Below are 8,754 nucleotides of genomic sequence, written 5' to 3' on the forward strand. Positions count from 1 at the left end.
GGCAAACGATCTAGTAGAGAATTTAGAGGAGGAGGTGGCAGATCCTCATTGTGGCAAGGGAATAGAGTACAATACGAAGTATGCGAAAAGATAAGACACATTGCCCACCAATGCTATCACCGCTTCAACCATACCTTCACCATTCTGCAACTTCAGCCTCTGAATGTAGCACCTCCTCCCTCCATGTCATTTCACAATGGTGCACAAGTCCCGCAGTGTGCATTACCACCACTACACACGCCTCTGCCTCACAAAGTGCTCAAACCTATCTTGGCTTATCTTCCACAATTCCAGACATAGTATAGCATCCAGACTCTAGCGCATCACACCACATTACGTCTGACCAAAGGAACCTCAACACTGGATCAGACTATGATGGATCAAAACAAGTGTATGGAGTTAATGGCAAAAGTATGAAATTTAGATATATTGAAAGTTTCATAATGTATACATCTTTATCAAACAGGCCTTTTAAACTACAAAACCAACTCCATGTTCCTAACATTTCTAAGAATTTAGTGAATGTTGCCAAGTTTGTCCTATATAATTGTGTATTCTTTGAATTTTGGCCTTATATATACAATGTAAAATACCAAATAACTAAGAAGGCTCTACTACAAGGACTTCTTAAATACGGTCTATACAAGTTTGAAGGAGTTTTAATAACTCTAAGAAATGACAAAACACAAAATAACTAATCTTATGCACCATCATGTTTGAACACCGTCACTACAGATCCTTCACCAAATAACATCACCAAACTCACCTCCATGCCCTCTGCTATCACACATTATGCTGCTGATACATTCGAATCTGCCGCATATGCTGCTATAAAAACAACTTTAAAAATGAATTTTAGACTATAATATGAGTTGTTGCTTGCTTGGCAATGGAAGATGCCCTCAACACTACAGCAAGCACGAGTGTGCAAAGTGTGAATAAAAGCCAATCAAACACAACCTTACTTTGTGCATGTACAAAGTATTCAAACTGTAAAAAAATGTAAATATCTCTTGTAAAAATACTGACCAAATGATGCAATTATGGTAACAAAAACTAGGTCACCCAGGTTTTGAAATAGTGAGTCTTGTTATGGTAGAATGTAATATTCCTCGTGAGCAATAAACAAAGAAATTTCATTCCTACTCTTTGTCATGCATGCGACATTAGCAAACTATTCCAGCTATCCCACTCAGAGTCTCGCTCAACCTAAAAGCCTCTAGAGTTAGTATTTTCAAACATTTTGGGTCCAACTCCTGTTTATAATAGACAAGGTCACATATACTATATATGTTTATTGATGCAAGCAACAGATATACCTGCACTTATTTGTTATAAACCAAAGGCCAAAGCTTGATGTCTTTGTAAAATACAAAGTTTTTTATTGAAAATAGAATAGGTTTGAAGATCAAGTCACTCCAAATGGATAATAGGTGGGAGTATCTCTTAACAATGTTCAAAGACTATCTTGGCATTAATAGAATCCAGCACAGACTCACCTGCCCTTACTCCCACCAACAAAATGGCACTGTTACGTTAAAAGAAAATACTGTCATATCACCAAAACAACTCTTACATTCCTAGCCCAAGCATCCTTGCCTCTTTTCTTTTGGAGAGACGCCAGACTCTCTACAACCTATCTCCTCAATAGACTACCTGATGAGCGGATATTTTATACACTTTTTTATACTATTTTTCTAGTATTTTTAGTATATTTTGTTAAGTTTTATTATGTTTTAGTAGGTTTTTGTGAAAATTTTACTTTTTGAATGCTACTTTGAGTTTTTGTGATTTTTCTATAATTTTAGGTGACTTTTTAGATGAAATTGGCTAGTTTTGGCAAAGTCTGATACAGAGACAAAGAAAGGAGTGTAGATGTTGTCAAATCCTGACCTCCATGCATTCAAATGAGCATTTCTGGAGGTACAGAGGTCCAATTGACGTGATCTCAACGGCATTAGAAAACTAACTTCAAGAACTTTCCAGAAATATATAATAGTTTATACTTTTCTTTGGAGACGACTTTCCAAAACGGGCGTTGAACGCCCAAGTTACCCCCTTTCTAGCGTTCAACACCCAAACAGGACCAACCTCCCAAGTTAAACGCCCAAACTGGCATTCAACACTAGCCAGGGAGCAAGAAACGCCCATAACGTTATTTGAACGCCAGGCATCAGCCCAAACACTCACCAAGTGGGCCCCAAAGTGGATTTTAGCACTTCTTAGCTTATTTTATTTCCCTTTTTAAATTTTTAATTAAAAATAATATCTTTTAGGTTTAGTCTTAGAATTTGTATTATAAATAAGGGACTTCCTTCTACCTAAGGAATATGTCTCCCAGGAGGGGAGAAGCACAGACACTTTACACGTTTTTCATGTATAGTATGAGCAACTAAACCTCCTAGGTTAAGGTTAGGAGCTCTACTGATTCCTATGGATTAATGCAATTACTTTTTCTACTTCAATCTATGTTTGATTCTATTCTATGATGCATTGTCGTTCTTCATCCTTATGAATCTCGATTCTACATGAGTTCCTTACGAGTCCTGCCCCGAATAGTATTGAGCTACAACTTGAGGATGCATCACGGGTTCCAACAGAATTATCTGGATTAATGGGGTATGTGACATATAACCTCATTAGTCAGGGGCAATTGAGGTTCTTGTGGCTCTAAAGGCTAGAACCATAAGAGCAGTAGTCTCTGATTCGGAAGATCCAACCTTGTCTGTGGCGTTTTAAGTAGGATTACTAAAGAAATTGACTTACGCGCGCTTTACCCTCTCCCAGATTGATCTAGTCCTTTCGGATGTTTGGTCTAGACCTGAGGAGATTAATGACCACGACCCATGACTTAATCACTTACAGCCTTACCATTGAAAGAATCATTCCTCATTGGAGTGGTGAGTATGACGTGTTAATCTAGAAGAGGAAGCAACTCTGAAGCCTTAACTGACGTCTCATCACTGCCTCTACCATATCCGATTATCGTTCTTGTTTTTATTTGTTTATGCATTTACAACAATCAAAACTACCTTTCTATTTGCCTGACTAAGATCTATAGGATAACCACAGCTTGCTCAGTCCGGCAATCCTCGTAGGATTCGACTCTCACTCACCTGAGGTATTACTTGGACGACCTGGTGCACTTGCCGGTTCAACTGTGAAAAATTCAAATTTTTCGCACCACTACCTAGCCAAACCTTCTCCTACAAGACACCTTTAGAACTACTTAATAGTCAAAAACCCGACCACCCATTCTTCAAACCACTTGGCTGCACCTGCTATCCCTTACTCAAACACTACAACTCTCACATATTTGACCACAAGTTTCATCGGTGCATCTTCATTGGATACATAGAGAATCAAAGAGTGTGTCGATGCTTATCCCCAATAGGTATAGAATTCATGTCAGGAGATGTTATCTTCAATGAATTTGAATTCTCACATCGCTAACTCTTCACTAACAATAAACCAAAAAAGCGCCCTGCTCCCCAACCCAACTCTACTCCCTTTATCCTCACCCTCCCACTTAGCTCATGGGGGAGAACCTTTCTCCAAACCCAACTCTAATATGCTACATAATTATCCGATCTGAGATCTCTTTCACTGTCAACAAGGTCTTCTAATCCATGCAGCACCCTCTCGACAGCCGCTGGAAAGCGAAGAAGCGGATGCTAAGATATCTTGTTGGAATTGTTCATTATGGCCTCAAATTTTAATAGACAAATGATTGCAGACTTTATGGGTTCTGCAATTCAGATTGAGGTAGTGATGTTGATGACAAAAAATCAACCAGTGAATTTTGTGTGTACCTAAAACCAAATGTTGTCTCTTGGTCCATCAAAAAACAAACTATAGTGTCAAAGAGTTTCACAGAAGCTAAATATGGCGGACTTGCAGTAGGACTTACAGAAATCATTTGGCTTCAAAATCTCCTAGATGAAATGCAAGTTGTATTACCAAACCAAGCCTCTACTAGCTATGACAGTCAAAGTGTTATATTACTAGCTGTTAATCTAGTGCTGCACAACAAGAACAAGCATTTCAAATTAAATTTTCATTTTATTAGAGACTATGTCACTCAGAAGAAGATCATTATACAACACATTCTATTTCAAGACCAAATTGCTAACACATTAACAAAGCCACTTTTAGCATCAAACTTTATGAGACTTAAAGCCAAACTCAGAGTAGTTGAAAAGAAACCAAACCAGCAAAGTTGATGTAAGCAAGAGTAAACCAATCTGAAGAACATTCGTAAAGCAATAGAGTTAATGTAAGTATAGTTGTGCTAATAGAAGAATGTGAGGATATATAAAATGTTGACTCAACAAAGTAATTAGATAGAGACTAAAAGTGTGTAGAAAATTATTGTGAAGCTGAAGTTATCTATACCTGTACATGTAGATTCAAATCATAATAACAAAATATAAAAATATATCCCTCTAAAAACTCTTTATATATATTTTAATATATTCCACATTGATTATAACCCGGTTCAAATAAAATTTAATGTCAAAAAATATAACTGAATTTAATTAAAAGATGGTATTTTAGTCGGATTATTTTTTGGGTATTATTGATTTCGAGTTATTACGAATAGATCAGAACCATTTAATAAATAAATAAAAATAGGGCTTTAATCCTTGTCTGGTCGAACGCGGATTTTATACATAAAGAAACACCATGTCATTTTATTAAAAAAAATGATGAAAAAAAAGTTATAATTTTTAAACACTAAACATATGCAGCTTTATTTATTTATTTTTTTTTCAAGGCGAAAATGAACCTTCTCCAGATATAAACAAGGTTGCAACTTATCAAGAAATGAATGGAGAAATAATTTCATAATTGGAATGTGATGACATATATAACTTTAATTTTATGGCCCCTGCATGCATGTATTTACTCATACATCTGGCTAGCTGTCACAAGCTCAGCACTCTTTTATGAAAGTGAGATAGGGGTGTTGAGTTGATCATACTGTTTTTAGCAGCTTCTGTCGAAATAAAGGTTTGATCAAAAAGAATTTCTTTGTGGGTCTCCTATTATGGTTTCTAAATATCTAAAACCCTTTTTCAAGTTTTTGATTACGTACAGGACTCATGTATTTAGTATTATGTAAACGATTCTCTGCTTAATTTAATATCAATTTATGATTCACTATAATCTAGCTCGTTAAAAAGTTAATCAATTATTTTTTTTTTAAAAAAAAGTAAAAGTCATAAAAATATTCTTTCTAGAGTAGTTGTTAATACGAATAACAAAAGTTTTGTTAGAATCATTTTTGTACATTCAATATACCCTATGAATAGAAGAATACATAAAGTTGAACATAATAAAATAAAAAATTAAAAGATTTCGTTAAAATTGTTCGTTTAGAAATTTTCAAAAAAGTTAATCATATGTTCTTCTCTTCATCAGAATAATAAAATCGTTATGCTCATTACTAAATTTGTTGAAGAGATAATTAAATTTATAAAAATTTTGACGTTGAACTAAATTAGCTTTTGATAAAAAAATATTAATTAAATTTTTTATAACAATAAACAATAGATATATTATATTTTTTCATTAATAAATAATATAAAATAAAATAAAATTGTTCATATATTTTATTATCAACAGTAATGTAACCCATTATTACTACATGCGTATAAGAATAATATCATTTTCAATAGAAAAACATTCGTTATATTATGTGTTTTTAAAAAATTTTTGTCAACGGCTTTCTATTTATCAGAGAATAAAATAGATAAAATTTTATTTTAAAAATTATCTTTTAAATTAATTTTTATAAACAGATGCGTCACTATATTTAATGGTACACATAAACATCACACTAAATACGATTGATTGACAAAAAAAATATAATATGTCTATTTTTTATTACTATAAAAGATCTAATTATATTTTTTTTTCAAAAGCTAATTAAACGTTACTTTATATTATATTATTTTATCAATGTATAGGTTTAATTTCCGGTCGATCAACAACTTAAACCAGTGCTTACTTAAAATTAAAAAAATTATTACATTTATTTAATTTAATTTTAATAAACTGATAATATAAAAAAATTATATACAATCATTTAATTAGATTTTTATATTTAGACAATTTTTTAAATAATGGGTGAAAATATAAAAAAAATAGTTAATTTTGCTCTAAAAATATTAGACGGATTAAATTAATTTTTGAAAAATACAACTATCATTCAGATTATTAATCCTTTCATTAAATAGATAATTACACGTGATATTATCAATTTGTAACATGTCATCGTTAACCGATAAAATCATTTTGAATCTTTAGAATATTTTTTTATTAATCATTTTATGTATATCCTAAAATCAATTATAAAAGTTAAATATTAACATAATTATAATATTATATTTAATAAATGTACCACTACTACTCAGTGGCACATATTCAATTTCAGTTCATTTTACCTGTAACCATTATTTTAGATTGCCAAAAAGAAGGTGACGGTGACGGTGATGAGGTCAAACTTCTTTATGTCTAACTAGTGTTAAAATTTAAAACGTGGTCATGTTCATTATAGTATAGTTATTCGTATTTCATAGTTGTCTTTGTATTAATTACTACCAGTATTATTCTAGTAATTACGTCACATTGCATATGAATATGTGATAATAGTTTTCTTTATTAGATCGATTCCGTAACGAAAACTTGTAGAACTTGATTAATTAGCGTATTAGACAGCCACCGGAAGCAGCGCGATCCAACAAATTTCAAACTTAACCACCGTACTTCCCGGAACGCTACAGGATATAAAATTATAAATATTAGAAACACAAAAATTAATAGTTTTATATTTTATTTGATAATAAATTAAAATAAATTATAAAAATATAATTTATTTTTATTATTTTTTATTAAAAAATTAAAAAAATATAATAATAAAAATATAATTATAAAAAATTAACAAAAATAATAAAAAATTTGTATTTCTTGTTAGTATTTATGTGTTCTTCCTGTCAAAATGGATAAATGTAATTTTATATTTTTATATTCTTATATCTGTGTTCTGTGTCTATAGATTATTCCAGATATAGATATAAAATATTTTTGTTTATGTATTGTGTTTGACAAAAATAATGAACAAGATACACAAATATTTAAAAAAGACTGAATTACTTTTTATTCAACCACAAATTTTATCACCATCATTGCACATCTATCACTCCAAATACTGCATGTCATCACCGTTAAATTTTTATTTCTTTTAGTATGTTTTATTTCTTTTAATATCATCTCAAATTATCATGTAAATATTAAATATATAATTTTTTTAAAAAAATAAAAAATTAAAGTCCAAAATTTATCAAAAATTATCAAAATTTAAATAAATAAAAAATTAAATGTATAATTTTTTTTTTTGAAGAAAACAGAAAGAAATTTGGTTGTAAAATTTAAAAGAAGAAGAGAAAAAAAAGTTTGGAGAGATAAGAAAATAAATTTTAAAAATATAAAAATTGAATAAAGGTAAAAGAGTAAAAAATTAGTGTCTTTACAAATTATGTCTTAATGTCTTACCAAATTAAAAGTACACAAATTAAGTGTTCTTATGTCCATTCGTATCTTTTAAAAATATGTGTATCATCAAACCAAACAACAAATATAAATCATCATGTCTATATCTTATTGAGACTGAATATCAACCAAACGCTACCTAAACAAACACAATCTAACATATTTAATTCTGTATATAAGTGAATTTATTTTAAAGTTAAAAAATATATTTTAAAAGATTATATGTTTAGAAGTATTATATGAATTTAATTTTTATAAAAGTTATATTGCAAAATAAAAAAAATAATTTTTAAATTCACAAGTTAAAAAATTATCATAAATTCATCATGTATGAATATTATTGAATAACCATATAAAATTTATATCATGTTACGGAATTTTATATTTGAGTACTATAAAAAATTGTATGTTTAGTATTACAAATTGTCGGAAATTATTTTAATATTCCCATGCATAACTTATGAATATGTTTGTTTTACTATACATAATTTTGAAAATAAGTTCTTAATTTCTAAAATGCACTTAGAAGGAGAACTATTTGATAATATAAGAAATATATTAAGGGATATAATAATAGCAATTGTATATGTTAATTCTTATTATGAAAATATCAAATACCCACATTTTACATAAGAATAAAAATTTTAAATTTTTACATACAATGTATTTTTCCCCCTGAAAATTAGAGTTCAAAACTTCAAATAAATATGTTAATAATATATTTTCATACATGGACAATTCTTGAGAATAAATTAGAATTCTTTAAAACAAACGCTTACCAGAGGTTTTTTATTTTCCTCTAATAGAGTACTTATTCAGAATATAGAAATAAATTTTTATAATAAATATAATATTTTGAAATATTTAACATATAATATTATATACAAAAAAATAATTTTTTTATGTAAAACATTTCACTTTTGTATTTTGTGTAATGTGGTGTCACTGTTTTGACATTCTCTTTTAAATTGATGTTTAATTTTACGGTTTTATATATTTTAGGTGTTTTTTGATACAATGAGAAGTTAACACGTGTTGGTACAGCAAAAATATGAATGAACAAGAAATTGTAAAATAATTTTACATTTATTAAAATTAAATTTATAGATTATATATGATCTGCGCGAGCATACATTTATGTTTTATTTATCTTTTAAAAATATATTATAATATTTAAAAAGTATTATTTATACATTAAAA

The sequence above is a fragment of the Arachis duranensis genome, chromosome 2, assembly GCF_000817695.3.
Source record: "Arachis duranensis cultivar V14167 chromosome 2, aradu.V14167.gnm2.J7QH, whole genome shotgun sequence".
Lineage (NCBI taxonomy): Eukaryota > Viridiplantae > Streptophyta > Magnoliopsida > Fabales > Fabaceae > Arachis > Arachis duranensis.